This window comes from Euprymna scolopes, chromosome 7, assembly GCF_053919585.1.
Source record: "Euprymna scolopes isolate OS-2025 chromosome 7, ASM5391958v1, whole genome shotgun sequence".
Taxonomy (NCBI): Eukaryota; Metazoa; Mollusca; class Cephalopoda; order Sepiida; family Sepiolidae; genus Euprymna; species Euprymna scolopes.
The window spans coordinates 147,487,093-147,509,801 of record NC_136488.1 but is presented as its reverse complement, the minus strand read 5'-3'; the positions used below and the strand labels follow the sequence as shown (position 1 = coordinate 147,509,801).

Below are 22,709 nucleotides of genomic sequence, written 5' to 3'. Positions count from 1 at the left end.
GAGTAGGGGGGGGGGTAATTTATCTGTTTTTTTTTTTTTACCTGGAACATCGAATTTTCAAATTTTCTGTAAGTAACGCACTGACATTTACCAATTAGAACACCATTTAACATTTTCCGAAGATTTTACTTTGTACATTGGGGGCGTGAGCGAGGGGGGGGGGCGGATGTGATGTTGGCGCGTGCGCGCCCCAACATCACATCCCCCCCCCCCCCCAAACAAATTAGAGTGGTTGGTGTTCTGTAGTAGCGTATCTGGATATTTACCAAAAAAAAATATTTAGGTTTGGCTATAAATTCCTAAACTCTTCACCCTAAATAATTTAGGTGACTGAAATAGGAATCTAATTGAATCTTTAATTTCCTGAATAGTATCCGATAATTCATTTTTCTTCGAGTTATATCGAATACATTAATACGGACTTTAGGGGCTTTTTTCGTAATGTTACTGTAAAAATTATTTTTTATTGTTACAAATTACGATGCGTTAAAAAAAGCAAAAATAAATTCTTGCATTTTTTATTTACTACTGAAAACCATAACTTTAGTAAAGGTATTTTTTGTTTAAACAAAATAAAACATTTTCACCAAGAAATAATTAGTTCATTATATTCTGCGATCATTATTTGAAAAATACTGCAATTTTCATTAAAATTCGTTAATTTCCTGATTTTGGGTGAATTTTTAAGTAAAGGGAGGAATCAAAATGTGTATACACTTTGAGCGTCGGCATTCATTTTGCGACCAGGTGTGGTTAATTTAAATTAAAGTTCAGTCACATGGTTACATTATCAATAAACCCATTGAAAATTTACCGATATTGTAAACACATTCTGTTTACATTAAGCCTGTGGTGTTCTTTTAGTGATGCAATGTTGTCAACTGAGATTTTAAAAAAACCCGCGAGATCAGGAGAAAGAAATGTCCAGAAAATCGCTAGCCAGTTTGGCAGAAAAGTAACTTATCTTGCCTTTGATAACATTTCTTTGTTATATATTTGTTTTTTGACAACTTTTTCGAATCTATGTGTAAAGTAATACAAACCCGTGTACAGTAATACAAACGCCTTCGGGGAGATTGGAATGCCCCCCCCACCTAAAATGTACTTGGAAAAATCGATTTTATAGTGAGATTTAAGAATGGTTAGTCGAAAAAAGGTGAAAAACAAATAATCAATAAATAATTGTTACCAAAGGCAATAAATGCTACTTTTTTTTACTTACATGAATGAGTGTATTTAATGTTTTAAAGTATTTTCAAGCAATCTAATGCGAGTGTCTGGATGCCAAATACCTCCAGATTTTCTAGAATTTCCCGCTAGATTGTAAACGAAATCTCCAGATCTAGCAGGAAAACCGCTAAATTGTAAGACTGGTCACGTGACAGGAAGCGGTAATAAATAATTGTCCCTAAATAAAAAAAATGGCCTCTCGGTACAAAGAAATCCAGCTATTTATCATAGAAAAATTAAGTATAATGTTATAATTAAAAAGAAATATATAAAAACACACATGGATATAGTAAACATATTATACCAAAACGTGGAAGCCATCCGTCCAGTAGTTTTTTAGACAATTAACTCCGAACGAACCAACATTTACATTTTTATATATATATAGATATAATAGGACAACAAGAGTATGAAATGAAGACGCAAAACTATATATTGGTAGATATAGAATGGATCATTTATTGAATAATGGAATACAGGCAAAATTTGGGGGATAGAAGAGACTCTTTATGCCAGGGCATTTCGAAGTCTAATGCTTCTCATCAGAAAAGTAGAGAAGGTGCTAGGTAGCATGGGGAAGATGCGGCGTCTAGCGTAAGGTTCATTAGGGGTGAAAAAGATTAAGAGGAATTATAGAATGTTGGGAAGCTTTATTGAATTCTAAATAAATCGGGAGAAGCTTATTATATATAGTATGATATATAAGAATATATATGGTCTTTAACATAGTATTGAGATTAAGGGGTATATGTATGATGGTTAAATAGGGGGTGTATTGTTGCTGCGTGGTAGTTTATTTTAACGGTTTGTGGGGTGTCTATTTTCTATGGAGTGGGTAATTTTGATTAATTGGGGGGGGTATGCAAGGTTGTAAAACTGAAAGGTAATATGCGGCAATATATTTATAAGTTTCTACTGTTATGATATAGGGAGTATGATCATAAGGGGGCGGTCGGAGATTAGGGTGGCAATGACTATGAGTGTGTATAAAGTGATGTAAAAGGTTAAGTATACATATTGATGTTAAAGTGGGGCAGTAAGGAAACCATTGTTACTTATGAGAGTGGTAAAAATATACCAAATAATAGTAGGGTAATTATAATAGTACGAAAGATAATAGTAATGACAATTATAATAATAGTAGTAATAATAAAGCTGAAAATAAATTAGATGTAAAATTGAATATAAAAAAAAAAATAAAAAATAAAAAAATAAAGGCAAAATTAAAAGTAAACATTAAATATAATGTTACCAATAGTTGTGATAAAATTAAATTCAAAATTACTGTTAATAACAGTGAACATGGAGATAATGGTAGCGGTTATGGTAGCAATGACGGGGGTAATAACGGGGATAATAATAATGATATCAATTATAATGATGATTATAATAATAATGCTGATTAAAAACAATAATAACAATAGTAATAGCGTTAAAAACTGCAGTAATAATGATAATAATGAATGCAGTAGTAACAACCACTACCTCCACCATCACCACCACTATTACTACTAATAATAATGTAAATGCTGTTAAAACTAATTATTAGGGGTGCATAAAAGAAAGGGATACAGACAAGTAGGGGGGTTAGAATAGCAGGAAATGGGGTTGAGGAGTGAGGGGTATGTGGACGACTCGTATGAAATAAAGTAAAATAGAGAATATATATATATATATATATATATATATATATATATATATATATAAATAGATGTAGAATAAGCCGAGAAAGCATAAGAGTTCGGTGAACAAAAGACCCTTGGGTTTAAATTAAATTAAAGGATTGCTTTACTAGGAATGATAGTTTCAAGAGTCCACCTTAAAACTTTAAATTTCTTGAAGTTCGATTATAAAGGCCATCAAATTTATGTTTATATAGACAGGCCAGGCCTAGAAAATTGAATACATACTTTCTCGTACGAGGGACAGGTCCATCAAATCGCCATAACTACTTTATGTAGTAGTTCTAATCTCCAAGAGATACAAGAAGTATAGTTTATAGCAGTCCTTTAAATTTCCATATTTCTCCAAATATTTTGTTGGGGTGGTCTTCCGTAGATGTTTTGGTTTGGTAAATTCTTATTCCTCCTAATTTGGCTGGCAAAAAACTGTATTTTTTTCAACGGAGATTCTTGTGATGGAAATTACCCGTAGCTGGGCTGGTTCAATTGTGTTCAAATCTAAGTTATATTATCAATAGGAATTAGCATCTAGATGGAACGCTTGGCTGGTAGTTGGAGGGGGTAGGGTAGGGATGAGGATATGTCTGTGTAGGTGACGGAGTAGGTGGGGTTGAGTCGGGGGAGCTTTTCTTAGGATATATTTTCGGTACATTTAAAAGTTTTAATCTAAATACTACTGGGTGGAGGGCTTAGTGGAAATCTAATAGTGGAGACCAAATGTGCTGATTTTTAAATAATTTTTATTGGAGGTGGGGTCGCCAGTGGGGTTTAGGGGTGGTGGTTAGATAGTTCTAAATTTAGGTTTTAAGTCTTTCGCCCTGTGAGGTGGTTTCTAAGCTATATTTTCAATTGGGCCTAGGTTTTATATTTTTAGGTTATATTCTCATTGCTTTGTGCGCTAATTGGTTGTTTGGTTGCAATTTAACAGATGGTATTAAGTGTACATATTTACAGGGATAGGGTTTGTTAGGCAAAGTTGTTTATGGGCTTATGATTAAGGCAGATATATTGTTAATTAGGCATTGCCAAGATGCAGGCTATTCTAGGTTGGTAATTTATTTATAGTTATGTAATGGTTGTGTGTTCAGAGGGTGTGCTAATATTTTATATTAAAGAGTTGGAGTTTTTTATGGCGATTTTTTTTTTTTTTTTTTCAGATCGCAAGAGATTATTGGTGGTTTGAAAAAAAAATTTAGTTTAGGGTGTTGTCCAATAGTCCTATACTAGGAGGAAACGGTTAGTGATGGATATTGTTGCATTTTATGGATGGCAAGGAAGCGCAATAAGCTAGTTCCTTTCCGGTGGTGCATTTTCAGTAGGGTTAATTGCATTTACGTACCTGAACTTTCTCTTGTGCCTGCAACTGCAAATTATCTCTTGTTTTGAATTGAGGATGCTTAATTTTTTAGGCGCTGTTATAATCTCGGTCGCCTCTGCGTTATGTAGAAGGCAGTATTTAGATCCTGGGCTGTATAACTTGGATTTTCTTAGTATTTTCCATTTTAATGTAAAGTTTATTTTGTTTTGTTTCAGCTTTCTAACTAGGTTAGATAGGGTAGTTTTTGTTTTAGGGTTCTCCTTTGAGAATGATTGTTAATGGTTCGCAATTCTGGGCTTTATTGAGAAGGAGGATAATCCTATGTAGGTATGTATTATAGGGCTTGTGCGCGGTGTATCTAGAGGTTCTTCATTTATCTGGGGGTGGCCTGAGTTTCTATGTTCAGGTTCTGTGGAGCTTGTACCTATCTGCAGTGTGGTCAGTTGTTCAGATTGTGTACTATTGCTTACTGGGTTATGTGGATTCTCTGTGGTGTAACTGGTACTATAGGTTTGGGCTGTCAGGTTATTAGTTGTCGAATTAGGCGGGAGTTCTGTTACTGTACATGAATATATGACGTCTGAGTGTACAGTCATTCTCCAGTGGCCAGCTAGTTGGGTCGTTACAATTGCAATTTGGTTGGGCTAGACTAGGGTTGCCATTAATTATTTTCTGCGCTGATTCTATTTTCTTATTATTAGTGATTATGATAGTTTGTGCTACATTAGGCATAGTTGAGAAGGATAATTTTATAGAGTTTTTATTTAGGATCGTGCTGTATATGTGAGGATACTTGAAAGAATCTTCTACTAATTTAAAGAATTCTTTTGGGATATTAGTTTGGACGTTATTATTATAGGGGGGGAGGGGTGTTGAACCAAATATTGGACTTTCTTCTGATTCATTTTTTTTTTTTTTTGGGGGGGGGTCTGTTCAACTTGTATGAGCTTTTCATTGTAGTTACATTAAGCTATATATATATATATATATATATATATATATATATATATATTACATACATGCAACATGTCCACCACCAATTAAAACACTTCATATGGTTCGATTTTCACGTCATTATCATGTAAGTTTGTTTTGTTTTTGTTAAGTGAACACATATCCCACTCCGATATTTTTTTTTAACGGCTTATATATTTAAAAAAAACTCTAAACCGAAAGCAAAATTGTAGCATTCAAAGCTGGTGACGTTACCACTGTACCAACGTGACACACATATCAACTGATTAAAAATTAAAAACAAACGTAAAGATGTATGTATAAAATGTATTACGATTTTTCAATTTTAACCTTTTCTGACACCCTTAAAAACAATTTTAACCAGAAAAAGACCAATAAAAGGATGGCCTATAAAAAATCCAATCATTTGAAACCCCCTAGCACTGCTCTGCAACTTGTAGTTTTTGGAAGAAATAAAGTTTCAAAATATGGAGACGGACAGACAAACATACCTTTATATATAAATTTAATATTTTACATGTATTGTGTTCTTACTTGCGTTAGGTGGAGTATCCATATTGTTATAATTCGGGAAATAAACTTTCGTCAGACATGTGTTCAACTTTCAAACATGTATATTATGGTTATTGTAAAATGAGCAGATTCTGCAGAAATTTGAAATTAATTCGTTTTAAATTTACTATATTATGTAAACTTAATAATATAAGGCATGTGTTGATACACAATATTATGTTTTATTTTTAATATTTTATCTTTTTCTTGTATTTATAACTAATTCTTGTTTATTTTTTGAATTTACTTTCTGCAATCTTATTAAAGCGGTTGATGTTTAAATTTTAACTACTAAAGTGTAACAATTTTGTCAACGGTTACAGGGAAAAATTTCCTCCGGGCAATGCTGAGACCCGAATCGAATCGAAGCTAGTTTACAATATTATTGCAAACTGTATTAATAATCAAGAAATGGTGTATTATAGTTAACAGACGAGAAATCGCAAATAAATAAGATACCACAAATAACTTTCTCCAAACGCAAGATAATTTAATTATCTATAAACCTACATAGTTTTACAGTCCTGATTTTTTTTTTTTTTTTTTTTTTTTTTAAACCTTTAAAACACTTTCGGAAGATTAAAAATATACATGTAGGTAGAAAATTATTATTTTTGACAATGACGCGTATTCACTCATTTAGGCCATTGCTCCATGACACTTATTAAGAAGTAGACCGTGGCAGCCTATTTGTATCCCTACTAAAAAAAAGTTCCACAAGTTATTTCTTGCTTTAGTTTAGTAAAGTAAATAATATCTGTATTTACTTTTATGAATGTATCGCACATAATTTTTTTTTTTTTTTTTTTTTTTTTTTTTCAGATAAATATGCATTTTCACACAATTTTTTGTGAAAATTTTAGGGTTTAGAATGCTTTTAAGGCACAACCTAATAAAATAAATGATTCAATACAAGCTTCTGAAATGACGAACGCAACAACTTCATAAAATGTAACACAGAAAAGGTTTATTAAGGAGAACGTGATATGTTCCTTGTCAAAAGCTGGACTGGGACTACCTGGTGCTATCGCGGTAGTTATTCCCGATGGAATCGTCGATACCGATAGAAATAACACCAGGTGGAGAGAGCGAAGAAAAGGAGGTCCGTTCTGTTTGTTGTCTCTCTCAGTAAGGACGAGTCCTTATTCCTCAAACCGGATGCTGGCGTCATCACGATGCTGGCCGAATTCCTTAGGGGATAGGAAGGATCAATGTGCCGTACCCCTGATTGGTCAGTATGTGGCTAAATAGCACAGGGGAGAGGCATTGATTCGAGGAAGAAAAAAGTTCCATTTGTTTCTGCTACAAAATATTCATATTTTTTGTAACTGTTAATCATTCATTCATTTCTGTGAAAACGTGTCTGTAAATAAATGTATTAAAAAAAGATATCTAAGTAAACATTTATTTGAAAAAAATTACATGCGATACAATCATAAAAGTAAAACCTATGAAAAAACAGTTTCGGATATTCTTGTTTATTATATTTAAAGTCAGTATTGAAGTGAAACAAACAGTAACCTGTGAAACTTTTCAGCAGGAATACGAAATCGGCTGCCAGCGTCTATTTTCTAAATGTAATAGAGCAATGGCTCGAATGAGTGAATATTTGCGATTACATTTTTATTATTTTTATTATTTGCGTTTAGTATCAATTAATTGTAAAATTCGTTTTCGATTTCTATATTATATTGAGTTTTGCCAATAACCATTTAATTTTTACCATTGATTTATTTAATTGGTTCTCCGGCAAAGGAGGGATTGGACTTAGTAATTCACTCCCGTTCATTTATTCACACATTTCTCAATAACCACATCTTGAAGTTTTTTGAATTTTGCACAAACATTAGTGATGGTGAAAGTAAATTTTTGCCAGAATGGATTTTCAGGGATAACTTTGCCCCCCCCCCTTACCAGGCTATAATAGCGATAAAATTGTCCCTCAAATCATTTGGCTGTTTGTTTGTTCGCACTTTTCTCACTAACCATGCCTTGGATTTTTTTTTTTTAATTTGGCACAAGCATTAGTCATGGTGGAAAAAAAATTTTCACTCATAGAGCAGAACCCCGCATGCTCAGCTCGCTTTAAAAAATCTTACCGCTTTTTAATGCCATTTTAAAATAAATTGTACCATAATTAAAAAAAGAAAAGTAACAATTATTTTACAAAGTGCAGTGCACCGTTCAAATTTTGAACTTTACGCTAATTGGTTTCTGCTGTTGATGTATGACCCACTACCCTCTTCCATCTTAAGCATGCTAAAATAAGAGGGAGGTAAAAAAAAAAAATTAGCACAAAACAAAGATTCTACGTTGTAGATATTAGCTTACTGCCCAAACCAGCATGATGTGGCACAAGGTCGAAAAGTGAAGATGTTTAGCTAGCGGGCCTAAAGGAGGGGCACTCTGGCATAGCAAAAATTCCCTGGGCATCTTCATCGGCATTTCCTGGTAGGGACGCCTCATGTAATAAGCGATAAACTTATTCCATTCAAACGCTAGTTGGCAAGGCCTGGGAGGGTGGACCTGCTAGGTAATACCCAGTTGGCATACCTCAGTCCGATAAGTACTGGGTCAGTTCCTAATCCCTCACCTCTCTGGCTAATTGTGAAAAATGGATTCTTGACCAGTACTTTCTATCCAGGTTTTCAAACAACCGAAACAGCGAGGAGACCAACCTTGCATATTCAAAAAAAAATGGGAGGGTATAGATTCGACGTTGTATTCTTCATAAATCTTTCATTTTGATTACTTTTAAGAATTTAACTATTGAAAACAAAAATCACAAAATATTGTATTTCAATTTTCCTTAAATAAGAATGACGAGTCAAACAACGTTGATTACCTCGTTAGTAAAAATAAATAAATAAAAGACTGCTAGTCATAGTTAACTACGTTCTTATTGAAATAATGGCACAATTCAACGAGAAATGGAATAATAACTAGGGCTATGACAACCCCATATTCTTTTTATTGTTTTGACTCTCGGGTGTGTATCCGTTTATCTTATATGCTTTTATATAGAATGATGTGGTTCTTGGTTGATTAACTGTGTCGGATATATACTCGAGAGTCAAAATATTGAAAAGAATATGCTATTGTCATAGTCCTAATAATAACTAACAATTTTATACAAGAGAATGAATGGCCTCTTTAGAAAGACAAAATAACGGGTGAAAAGAAAAAAAAAAAGAAAGTAACCAAACCAGAAACCGAGGTATTAAATCAACGAAACCAAACTGGAAACTAAAAATTGTCATATCGCACAACTCTATTGCTGATTTAACAAGCAAGACATTTTTCGTCACGTGCAAGCGACTCTATAAGTCACTCCGTCGATCGGTCGGTCTGACGGTAACACTTTTGTGCTTGGCCTTTTTGGTTAAGATCAAAGGATCGCTTTCTTTAAACACCAACTACGGGTGAAGATCAGATGTGATAGAAGAAGGCTGCATCACGCGGCATTTGACAGAAGATGGATACATGTAGCAAGTTTGTGTGTACGAAGAGGAGCCAAATTTGAATACGTGTTCCCCGTCTAGGTGTGGAATGTGCAGTTCCGTCTCTCGGCTAGCTGAGTGTGTTCCATCCCTTCCCGATTAGGAAGCCTCCAAGATCCCCACCCCCTCCTTCTTGCAATTTTTGTTTTCAACCCCTCCTCTAAATTTCACCCATCTTGGAGAGAAAGAAATACAAACTAACCCCCATTCCTTACCCACAAAATTTTCTAGCGAGGTTCCTTTTACAAACCTAGTGGAACGGGCAGTCTATCAACTAGACGGTGTTGGGAGGGTCCTACTAATCACTCCCTCCCCTCCCCGCCCTCGACACAAATGAATTATTGTACCATTTTTATTATCTTTTTTGTTTTTTACATGTCAAAAAAAAATGTTTTCAAAATTGGGAATTAATTAGGACGTCCCTCAGTATGAAAGAGTGAATGCTGTATTATGGTGAAAGATGCTAGCTGGGAGAAACTTTTGATTTTGTTTAGTTCTGGAGTGACAAGGATGACCAACGACCCCCCCCCTTTTGAGTTGGCCATGTGCCTAAGTTTTTTGTTCATTGTTGATTTTCAATGTATTTTTAACATGAATAAAGGATTTAATATCTCAAAGTGTAGTATCTGTCTTACTACATGCTGTACTTATGTTTGTAACTTTGTGATATAAAGTGGGGGATCACTTTTCTGTATTAATTTAATGTAAAATGATCACCCACTTTACAACCAGTCAGTCTCAAAGCCATTAAAGTCATTCTCCAGATCATTCAAGTTGTTTTTGAAGGATTCCAGTTATTTAAGCATTCAAGTCGTTCTTAAGGTTATTCAATTCATCCTAAGTCATTTACTTTTTATTTATTTAAGTCATTTCAGCCCATTTTTCGGTCATTTTAGTTTATCTTTAAGGATTTCATGTCAATCCTACATTCACGCTTTTCATTCATTACATGAGAGCACGCGACTAATGGCTATTGGCCTTGTTTTAAAACGTTTTGCATCAGAACAAAAAAAGTATGAGAAGATTTGTAGTAGCGTGACTGCTGGCATCACTAGAGTATTGACGATGGTCAAATCTTTGGGAATTGTCACGAACCATGCTGACAATTAATATGATCATAAAATAGCAAAGGCAGGAAAACGATAAAAACATGCATAAATATTGAATGAGAGAATGATGGAGAATATAAAGGGCCACCATTTAGCATGTGCTAAATATACCCAACATGGTGTTGTGGATAAAAAGATTGATACAATTAGAATTAAAAAACAAAACATTTATATATCTACTAGCAGAGCTACCCAGCGCTGCCCAGGGCAAAAGTGTAACATATTTCTATCAAAACTTCTATCTCTCCATCCTCTTTCTTCCTCGCCTAGCCCCTCTCCGCTCGCACACTTTTATAGACTGTGATGAATGGTCGCCATAAGGGAAATAACTTCTTGAAAAAAAAAAATTGATTACTTTCCTTTAGCTAGTGGCTGAAAAACAGACCCCTCCTGATGAAATCTGCACTACTTTAGGGCCAAAGAGCTAATAATTTTGTCAAAATTTTAGATATTATTCATCCGGGAAAACTCCAATCACAAAAATACCAACTTTGTGGATGTTTGTTTTGTAGTTTTAGTTTTAGCTGGACATACATACAGACAGCTGTCCTTTATATAATATACTAGCAGGCTTATCTCGCGTTGTTTTAGGTTATATAAATTTAAATAGAAGTTAAATGTGTGTGACGTATTTATATTAAAAATTTCTATTTCTCCCCCCCCCCTTTTTTTCCAGCCGTCATTTCTTTACGAAATTTTACGGTTGATAAACTTGATCATAATAGAAAACCACTTGTTTCAACAAAATATGAATTACTGCATCATTGAAAATTATCTAAATATGTATTTTATTTTATTTATTTTTTTATTTTTAATGACTAACTTTAGAGTATTTTAAAAATAAATCCAAAGAGACATTTAAAAATAATAGTTAACTTTTACGCTTGACTCTGTAGATCAAAAACAAAATATTTTCGAATTTTCAAATATAGAATAGCTAGCCGATTGCTCGGTGTTGCAAAATACGCTTAATTATATTTTAATTTATGTAAATTTCGAACTTATTATTATAGAGCAAATTCTGTATTATTATATTGTATCCAATATATAGTAATGCCCTCCTGCATAGTCCGGTTGTAAAATACGATTGAATATACTTTAATTTATGCAGATTTCGTATTTATTATTATAGAGCTAATACTCCATTGATTGTATCCAATATATAGTAGTGATTTCAAAAGTTAAAAAAATATGACTTGGGTGCCATCAGCTAGAATCGAAACCAAACCATAGAGTTTCTCAGTCGTATTCGTTACCATCTGTACTATGAAAATTAAAAAAAAAAGAAAAATAATGTAAAATGTATAAATGTATATTTGCACATGCATAGAAGAGCACTTTAAGTCTACGTACGCCTACTAAATGACAGTTTGTTTTTTTTTTTTTTAATTTTTACCCCTTAGCAGCTATTTTTACCAGCTAAAGCCCGAATCAAACTTGTTCCACAAATACAAATCCACTATATATCAAGCTTCAAATTTGTAGATAAAAAATTGACAGGAGTTTAGTAAAAACCATTTCTTAGGCAGACATACAAGGTCACTTAAATATATAGGAATCCACTGTTTTAAGAACTGTTGATATATGGAATAATGGAATACAAGATTTAAATTTTAACGATTTTAAGACCAAAACTAGTGCAGACATATTTTTTTAATAAATAAATATTCATTTATTAAAACAAATTCAATATTCCGAATTATATGAAGTTCTTCATCAGAAAAATCCAGTTTTTTTTGTTTTTTTTTAGTTTTTTTTTACTACATCGTATGGCGATGATAATGCTTAGTTGGTCGACGTGTGTCATAATATAGGAATCCACTGTTGATATATGAAATACAAAATTCAAATTTTAACAATTGTTATCATTCGAAATATTGAATTTGTTTTCAATAAATGAATATATTTATCTATAAAAAAAAAATATCTGCACTAGTTTTCGTCTTCAAACCATTAAAGTTTGAATTGTGTGTGTATATATATATATATATATATAAAGAATGTAGAACATTCATGGTCCATTGGGTCAGTAATTTTATGTCTATATGTGATTAAATTCCCTAAAAATCGGTACAAACCTGTTCTCTCAGCAGATTGTAGTGTCCGGTGCAAACAAAAAGGAAAGAAAAAAAAATGGCCGCTGCGTCTCTTTATACGCTGGCGATTTTTCCACCTCATGTGCAAATGAGATGCTTCCGGTTTAAATGAAAGAAAGCTTGCTTGTTCAGAGACTGACTTGATTTGGATGTTGGAGTAACAAGTTTTGCTTGCAGTGTGTTGAATTTAATCCCGGAAATTGCTAGTTAAAAGTGCAACCTGGTTAACAATCCATCAGGGAAAGTGTAGAATAGTTAACACTTGATTATTTAACCACAATATATAATTTAATTTGTTAACTTTGACATTGGTTTATGAAACAATAGTAGCCAGCAGTTTCAGCAGTTGCTGTTTGTTTTAAATGAACACATTACAGTTGCTTGTTTCATGTTGTTGTTTGAGGTCGTACATCAGTATTGTCTGGTCTACATGAAATTCTTTTTATTCACGGTAGCTATTTATTACATCTTTCGTATTTCAAGTTTTAACCTGATATACGAAGTTGGGGATGGTTTAGCTGGATTGCACAAAGAAATGACAGTTGCACATGCGCAGAAGCAGCATTGATATCCTCACTCAATAGATTTTCATTTAACACTTCAGATGTCCTTGCTTTCCACATAGAGATCGATGTTTATTTTACTTGTGCTTATCACACACACACACACACACACACACACACACACACACACACACACACACACACACACACACACACACACTTAATTATAAACCTAAAAACTATTTTCACTAAAATCGGCTCATCCCAAATACATCTCGCCCAAATTTGAAACTCTAAAAGGAACCCTTCAAAGAGCAAAGAGGCAAATACAACCAAAGGACAACAAATCCTGATGTTGACTCTTCTTGAATTACTACTAGAGCCCTTTTTACTTGGTTAGCTTGTAACATTACCTCGTTGCCAACACCCCTCTACTCTGGTGCGGAAAAGTTGGACTTTACGAGGGTACTGCTGTTGCTTAAAAAGACAAAAACAACCACAAAGTAATTTAAACGTTCGTAGCTTTTGGCATTTCTGTCCTCGGTCCGTGGGGGGGGGGGGGGCGGAGCTAATCTTTCATGACTGAGAGAATTTTTATTTTTGTTCCTATCAACAGTGCCCCCTTTTGGGGGGGGGGGCTGTAGTTTCCCCACATTAAAAACCGACCTTGTGTCTAACTCTGCCCTCGTGGGAAGACAAGTAAATAGGAACAACTATGTATCCATTATGAAGTCACACTTTTTGGCAACTACCATTCATCCTTTATGACGTCAACGATTTTAAAGTAAACAAAATAATAAAATATATATATAAATAAATAACAAATACTGAGCCAACGTGTTACAGGTGATCTAGTATATATAGTCATTTACAGATGGCTGTTTCACCCTGTCATGGCTCTTCAGTTTAGCTAGATATGGTGAGTGTTTTAAGCTGAGATTCGAAACCTGACTGCCTGTGCAGTAGTCAGCAATCAACCATCTCCACTCACCACGAAAGTAAGTGAAATTACATTTTGGTGCTTATGCACTTATGTTACCGCGCTATTTTTTTTTTAAATGGTATTTTCAAATTAAAGTTTTGACATCTTTATTATTATTAAATTGTTAGGTGAAAGTACAGAATAATTACAAAACACCCTCTCCTCCCCATGTTAGGAAACGGCTTTCTTAATAATAACGTTATTATTTCAGCACGGTAACATAAGGACAGTTATTTTTATATTTGCTTATATTACCGGCTACCAAGAACTCTTTTCTAATTATGAAAAGTAATGATGTCTGCTGAGTGGAAATCGTTATTTCACCTACTAGAAAACTCCTCAGTAGGGAAAAAAAATGTAGTCATTCGCGCGCGCACACACACACACACACACACACACACGTACACGCGCGCGCGAAATATTCCAGTATTTATTTTAATAGTGTTCACTCAGTGCATAATTAAAATTGTATAATATTAACTATATATATATATATATATATATATATATATATTAAACAAAGCTATGAAAAAAAACGTCACGTATATCTGTATTTTTCTTGTGTCAACGTAACTTTCATAATTAATTACGCATTTATTTATTTATTTTTTGCTCCTAGCAGGAACACCTGACGTTGCTCGGTATTAAATTAAGATCACTAATATGTACTTTTTTACTATCTTCATAGCACAACATTATTTTATTTGTTTTAACTCTCACCTCCTCCTTCCGTTTCGGCCCCTAACATTATTTGAAGAATCTTAAATGTAAAACGCTCTAAATCAGTGTTATATATGGTTTATATTTCGTTCAGATCAGATATACATATTTGGGGTCCGTATAGGTCACTTAGAGGTGAAGACACGTGGATATTCAGCATCATTTACATTGTCCATCCAGTAGAATTTTACACATCCATCTATATGTCTATAAAAGTGAACGTGTCTGTGTCTGTGTCCATGTACATTTCCCTATGCAATAACTCCGTCAATTTCAAGTCTACAGACTCGAAATTTTATATACAGGGTACTGAGATTTGGGAAAATCTTTGTAATGCGTTTTCGCCCAGAAATTTGGATGTTAAGGGGGTCAAAGTTCAACGATTTGACCTTTCAGAACTCTACCGAAATCCTCCACCAATTTTGAGTCTAAACACTTGAAATTTTAGAGATAGGTTCCTTGGACATGGATCTAACTTAATAACTTGATTTGAGCCCAAAACAAATGTTAAGGAGTCATAATAGGGGTCAAAGTTAAAAAAAAATTTCACCTCTGCAGTCTCTACCAAATTACTCAGACAATTTCTGGTCTAATCATTTGAAATTTGACATAAAGAGATAGGGTAAGCTTTTTAATCGGTTTGGGTCGAAAATCTTTAATTACCAATATATAAATATATGTATGTTTGCATGTCTGCCTAAAACTTTTGACAGAGGCGACGGATTTTACCAAGATCAGTATCGTTTTAAAGTTTGACCTTTTCAGACGACAAATGTCGAAAAATTGGCTAAAACATTAATATCTTCACCTTCAACTACACTACTACATGGTGGGGGTAGATTTTTTCGCCGATATTTTCGAAAGTCATCCTCTCCTTCCGATTGTCTAGCCTTAATTAAAACCTATGTCACTTCCGGTTTGGCAGTGGTCGTAACAGCAAAGACGTCACATTTTTTTCCCCGTTCTTTTCCTCCTTTGCAGTGCGGGTTCGAGCCTGCCTTTCTACTACCACTTCTTTTTTGCTGAACACACACTTCCAAACACTCGGGCAACGCTGGGCTGAAATGTTAGTATATCTATAAAAGTGAAATTGTGTATGTGTACATTTCCCTACCAAACTACTCTGTCAATTTTCAGTCTAGATTTGACATAAGCAGTATTGAGATTTGGGAAAATCTATTTGATCGATTTCCAGCCAAAAATTTGGCTGTCAAAGTTCGATGATTTGACCTGTGAAAACTGTACCAAACTCCTCCACTAATTTTGGGTCTAAACACTTGAAATTTTAGATGTAGGTTACTTGGACATCGATCAAATTTTTTAATTTGATTTGAGCCAAAAACAAATATTAAAGGGTCAAAATCAAAGTTTAAAAAAAATTGATCTCTAGCAAATTACTCGACCAGTTTTTTTGGTCTAAACATTTGAAATTTTACATAGTGTATTCAGACATAGTGCAAGCTTTTTAATCGGTTTTTGGCCGAAAATTTGGCTACCAAAGGGGTCAAAGTTCAAAAGATTTGACCTTTGCGGTCTCTAGCAAACTATTCAGCCAATTTTGGGTGTAAACATTTGAAATTTTATATAAAGGGTATTCAGATATGCAGCAAGTTTTTAAATCAGTTTGGGGGCGAAGATTTGGCTGCCAAGAGGTCAAAGTTAAAAAGATTTTACCTTTGCAGACTCCACAAACTCCTCTGCCACTTTTGGGTCTAAACACTTGAAATTTTAGATGTAGGTTACCTGGACCTGAGTCAAGCATTTTAATATATATATATATATATATATATATATATATATATATATACACACGCACACATATAAAGTTATGAACAGTACATAGGGCCCGAGCAAAGCCGGGATGAACTGCTAGTATGATATAAATTTCATCAAAATAGGATATATTTGAAATTTTAAAAGAGGTTTGGCCCTCATAGCTGTCTTAGGTTAAGAGAGTAAGATAGATTCAGAACCACGCCTATTTGCTTCCCCAGAACGTTTTATGCATGATTTAAATTTAATTTAAAAAATAAATAAAAATAAGACGTATCTGAAGTTTCAAGAACACTTCCATTGTCTTCCCTGGTAAATTTTATATAAGAATAAGAACTTTTAAACATTGTATAGATTCTTTAACCTTTCATTTCTATAGGAAACACAAATATCGCACACAGGTATTGAGTTTTTTTTTCTATGATGGAAATCGCTTCAGACAAGACATGTAACCACTTGACGTTAAGAGCTAAAAAAAAAAAAAAATTAATTTAAGATCAAAACTAACCAACGATAAGTGCTAAGCGGGTAAATTCCAGCCTAGAAAACAGCAATTTTCTGTCTTTGTCAGAAACATCAACCATAGAATGTGAAAAACTAAAAGAACAAAATAACGGAAGTTATATATATTGAATATTAAATTAAATAGCATAAAATTAAACGAAATTTTAAAAAATAATTTTGTAAAATCTACCAGAATACATTTCGGTTTTTCTTATCTATCTACTAAATTTAATTTCATAAAAATCCACCACAATTTTATAGGGATGAGGTTGATATATGATTGAGTATGCGATGTATTTTGATTACGACAATACAATATAATTGCGAAATACAAAAAAAAAGGTAGTTTCTCATTCATTCCCGGGCAATGCCGTATATTCTTGCTCGTATAATAGTGATATATGATGACTAAATTTGTGTCATCAGTTACTATATGTTATTATTATACTAGCTCTACCTACCCGGCGTTGATCAGGATTGTCTGCACTTTCATTTTTGTTTTACTTTTTTTTTTTAATTTTAAAATAACCCTTTTTTGTGTTATAAAATGATTTTTAAGCCTGATTTTGAAATAAATTGTTATAAACCGAAATGCATTCTAGTGGATGTAACTATTCACTTAAAATGATTTTTTAATAAGCTACATTTTTATTTTCATTGTTTAAATTTTTTTTAATCGGAATTTTGAAACATTTGTGTATTATTCATTTGTTTATTTAATAGGTTTCGTATACAAGTTTTAAGCATGTAATGCTTATTTATTTATTTATTAACAATTTTATTTAAAACTAGCGGGGGTACGCAGCGTTGCCCGGGTGTGGAGAGGTTGTGTAGTAAGGAACCCCGGTGGGATGGGGGAGGGGATCAAAACAACAGTAGGCAGCCTGGATGAAGAAAAGTGTCTTTTTTTTTTTTTTTTTTTTTTTTTTTTTTTTTTTTTTAGTGGTAGTAGACAGGCAAGCAGGCAGGCTCGAACCTGAAATGCGAAGGAGGAAAAGGTGAAAAACAAAACTTAACGTCTTAGCTGATGCGTCCCTCATAAAGTTACGATTTCAAAAATGAAAAAAAAATATGTATCTATATGACTTGGGTGCAGTAGCTTGACTCAAAAACCGAAATAAAAACTTCTGAAAAAAAAAAAATATATATATATATATATATATATAACTTAGTTCCTTTAGCCATAATCAAAACCGAAACTAAAACTTATGAAGAATTCTTGATAAAAATCGATGATTTAAGTGCCATCAGCTATAGTCGAAACCGAAACCAAAACTTATGAAGAATTCTTGGTAAAATTATTAGACAAGAAATAGAAGAACATAATAATTAAACGACCTGGATGTAAGCATGACACACAAAAGAACACATGCTATCGTATTAATATATAGATGATGATAATAATAATGGTAATGATAATAATGATGATGGTAAAATGATAATGATAACAATGATAATGGTCATAGTAATAATAATAATCATAAGAATAATAATAAATATAAAGATTATAAAAGTAATGATAATTATAAAAATAAGTGTTTATGATAATACTAATAATAATGATAATAATAAAAATGAAAATAATAATAATGATGATAAGAAAAATGAAAAAAATATGAGTGAAAAATTTTTTTTTCAAAGATTACAAGCAAGACAGAATTAAAATTATAATAAATAGTAATAAACCTAAGAAGGGAGTCTTAAACTTGAGGTTACAGAAGTAAATAACAAACAAATCAAATAGATAAAAGGTAAACTAAGGAAGACAGATTAGTAAAAGGTAGTAAAATAGAAGGTAACAAGAGGGGGGGGGAATGGTATGCAACAAGACCCTCATCATAAATTTATAAGTAGTTAGAGCATAAAATCGTATAAGAATGAAAAATACCAATCGAGATAAATATGGTTTAGAGTTATGAAAGGAAATGAAAATGGCTAAGAAGGTGGAATTTATAGTGTCCACAGTTAAGTTTTCATTTTTTTTTTATTAAGGAACTTACCCCTTTCCTTAAATCTGGAAATAGTTTTATACTCAAGCAAAGATAGCACAGTGAGTTAAGAGATTTGCAAGTGCTTGTTTTCCTAAGAATGTTTCATTTGACAATTGGTGTTAAGTTCTGCTCCTTTAAATTCCCATAGTATGTGGCAAATTATGTTCTGTTCTTGTAGTTTGAATTGTTGAATGAACAGTCTGAACCTCTCTTTGAAATGCTACCAGCCATGACAATATAGTATTTACTTATATGGGGATTTTCCTCTGTAGTGATGGTTGCTTTGTATACTACAGATTTTACTAAGAAATTGCGTTCAAGTGGGCATTCAGGCTTGTTTAAATAATTACAAGATCTAGTATTATTGAGTTCAGATATGTTTGGTTCTTGGTTGGTATTTAATATTTTCCTATTGTGTTTTTTGATAAGTTTTTCAAGGTTATCACTACAACTATAACTTAGTTTGGGAGTGTTTTTGTTAAAAAAAATCTTATGGAGGAAGTTCCCCAGTGGAAAATGTACTTTTATAAGATTAATTTTTTTTTTGTCATATGTTTGTTTTAACCATAAGGTTATAGGGAGGGTGAACCAAATGATTTTCCTTTCCAATTGTTAGTTCTTATTTGATAATGTCTCTGTATACTATATTTGAGTGTTTTTATATCCACTGTCTTTAAGGGCTTTATTATAAAAGTTTTTATGGGCATAGAACATTTCTTTGTTAGATGAGTTGTCACTAAGATTTGGGGATATGTTTAATTACCGATTTTAGGTGGTTGGACATGGGGTGGACATATAATGGATTAGCATTGTCCTTTCTATTTTTCATTCTTACACTCTTAGTAACTACGAGGGGCGTGCAATAAGTAATGCGCCTGACCCACTTCCATTTCTGATCTAGCTGAAATTTTGCATGTGCAATGATTTAGATCTCTACGGGTTATGTGGCAAATTACAGCTCTGAACTAATTGTGGTTTCTGTTTTACAGGTGTTTGAACTGAGTCAGGTGTGAAATGGAGCCTGTTGAATGTCGAGCAGTGATGCGATTTTTGTATTTGAAAAGACGCACACCACAGGAGACTTTTGATGAAATGAAAGAAACTTATGGTGATAATGCCCCATCGTATGACCTTGTAAAACGCTGGCATCATGAATTCACACATGGCTAGAAGTCTGTGGAAACGGCTCCTAGACGTGATCGTCCTCCTTCTACCATTGATGAAGCATCTGTCCGTCAAGTTGAGCCTGCCATTTTGGAAGATCAGCGCATTAAGATGTCAAGATTAGTACAGGGTCTGTGGAAACTATCGTTCATGACCATTTGCATATGCCTAAGGTATCTGCCAGATGGATCCCCAAATTGCTTACATCATTTCAGAAGCGAGAATGCGTCGAGTGCTCGAGGATGAATTTGGAGATGTGCCAAGAAGATGAGACAAAGTTTTTCAAAAGACTGATTACACAGGATTAAACCTGGGTCCATCACTATGGTCCAGAGACCAAAGCCCAGTGAATGCAACGGTGGTTTCCTTCAAGCTTCCATCCTGGACTCCACTCTCTTCTTGAATCTCATCAGTGATCTTTCAAATACTATTCTTAGATTATTTGTAGACATTTATGCAGACGACACCACAATCTATGACAACACTTCAAAGGCTGGCAATGACCAAGATGTCTTTGGTTCTTTCTTTTCTGACCTTGAGCAGGCGGTGCAATGTGGGGGGGGGGGTAATTTAAATGTATTTGAAACCAAGCTTCTCTTTTTCCATCAATGCTCTAACTCCCATCTGACCCTAATTGAAATGAATGGCTCTCGTCTTGGAAGCACCATGTCTTGTCGAGTTTATGGAACTGACATTCACTCTGAAATAGAGCACATACATCAAATCTATTGCCAAGATAGCTGGAAAACGGTTGGATCATTCTACCACTCTGGTAGATATTTGCTGCCAATGCAATCCTCTACCTGTATAATAGCCAAATACAGCATAGGATAGATTACTATTGCTACATCTAGGCAGGAGCTGCTCGGAGTACCCTGTCCTGCCTTGGCAGTGTTCAAAACCGGCTTCAAAATCTGGTAGGTGATGCCATTTTCTCTTCCGTGCAATTCCTTTCCTATAGAAGAGACGTTGCGAGTCTGTCTCTACTCTATCATTATTTTCATGACAAATGCTCGTCTGAGCTTCAATCTATGGTCCCCTTTTGCCAAACTTTCACAAAAAAACACTCGTCTACCTACAACCACTATCAACAATTTCTCCCTCTCTGTCTGTGCCTAAATCTAAACATAGATTCCATGAACAAAGCGTCTTTCTTAGAACTGCATGCATGTAGAACTCTGTTCTGATGGCCTGCTTTCCAGCTGACTGCAATTCAAGTTCAGTGTGAAAAAGTTCCTGTCGTCTTCTGAAATAATCAAATTATACCTAAAACTCCACCACTAACAATCACTATGCTGTTGTCCTGATGACCACTATACACGCATTAACTCTTATCTTCAAATGACCTTTGGGCCTTGACTCTATTGGTGACTCTATTGTGAAAAAAAATCCTAACGATCCCAGATCACAGATCAAGACTCACACCTTATATAATATATCTTTATATCCATTCAAAATTAATACACATTGTTTCAATTTAAATTTCTATGTCTGTTTTCCTGCTTTACCATATTGTTTTCATAACATTTAGGATTCTCTTTCAATACTTGAAACTATATGCATAACAACTGAAATCTTCCGAGTGCTTATTCCTTACGAGCACCAAAATTCCTTCCTATTTTCATGTTGAAAGACAGTAAACACGTTTGGATAAATGCACGTTTCCTTTTTTATATAACAAAGGTTCTATATTAAATGCATAAGTGGATTACTTTAAATAGTGTTGAAGCGATAGAAAAAAAAAATTAACAATATCAGTCGCGTCGCTTATAAAATCTTCATTAAACCATGTTTCAGTAAAAAAAAAAAAAAGTGAAAATCGTTCTTAAGTCGACATAAGAAAATCATTTTTTTTTTTTTTTTACATTGCTTTATTACTAGGCTGTTGCAAAAATAATGTCTTTTGTTGATGTTTAACTTCATGTCAAAAAACGATATTATTTTTGCACCAATATAATACATACATACATTTAAATATGGCTTATATAAGCTTCCTCTTTCTTTTAGTGCGAACTTCACTTCCGGTCTAATTTCATAAACACTTTTCATTGAATCTAAATTTAAATTTTCCTCTTTAGAGATACGCACAGTATTTACATTACTTTCTTATGACGGACTTATTAGTTACTCAGTATAATACTGCTATTACTTCTACTAATAATAACGCTGAAAAGGAGAAAATTTGGTAATATCCCTTCAAAGCGTATTGTGGTTATACAGGGTGACCCCCCCCCAAAAAAAAAAACCTCAAGACATTCAATTGTTTTTCTGAGCATTTTACAGTCAACCGAGAAAAAAGGTCAAAGACCCTAGTGTTTTGATGTGATGTTTTGAATATAATAAACTAGTTATGACCAAAGTTTCATTTCATTCGGATCAAACACTAAGAAACGGGGCCTAATTAGATTTGGGATCCGTTTTATTTGGGTCACCCTTATGGAAAATAAAGCTGTGTGCTCATTATAAATGTTTCTGTTCTGTGTCTTATGTTATACATTAGTACATTAGGGGTCATTTCGAGTTAAAAGTTTATTTACTGCACCCATCTGAACTAGTTCTGGAGACCAGACAGGTGATCAAAAAGTCAGATCGAGCAAAATGAGACCAAAT

The 22,709-nt window shown here is 33.6% G+C and overlaps 1 protein-coding gene across 4 annotated transcripts in view; it reads left to right on the top strand.

The window, feature by feature from the left end:
• The window catches only part of LOC145280041 (cytosolic carboxypeptidase-like protein 5), a 216,394-nt gene that overhangs the window by 73,384 nt on the left and 120,301 nt on the right, over window positions 1–22,709 (top strand). Inside the window, exon 1 of one of the 4 annotated variants that reach the window (XM_080131708.1) lies at window positions 13,797–13,963. The exons of the other annotated variants lie outside the window; for them this stretch is intronic. The gene's annotated coding sequence lies outside the window, so the exon portion shown is untranslated. Of the gene's footprint in view, window positions 1–13,796; window positions 13,964–22,709 lie in introns of those variants that run through there. 4 annotated transcript variants of the gene reach the window in all.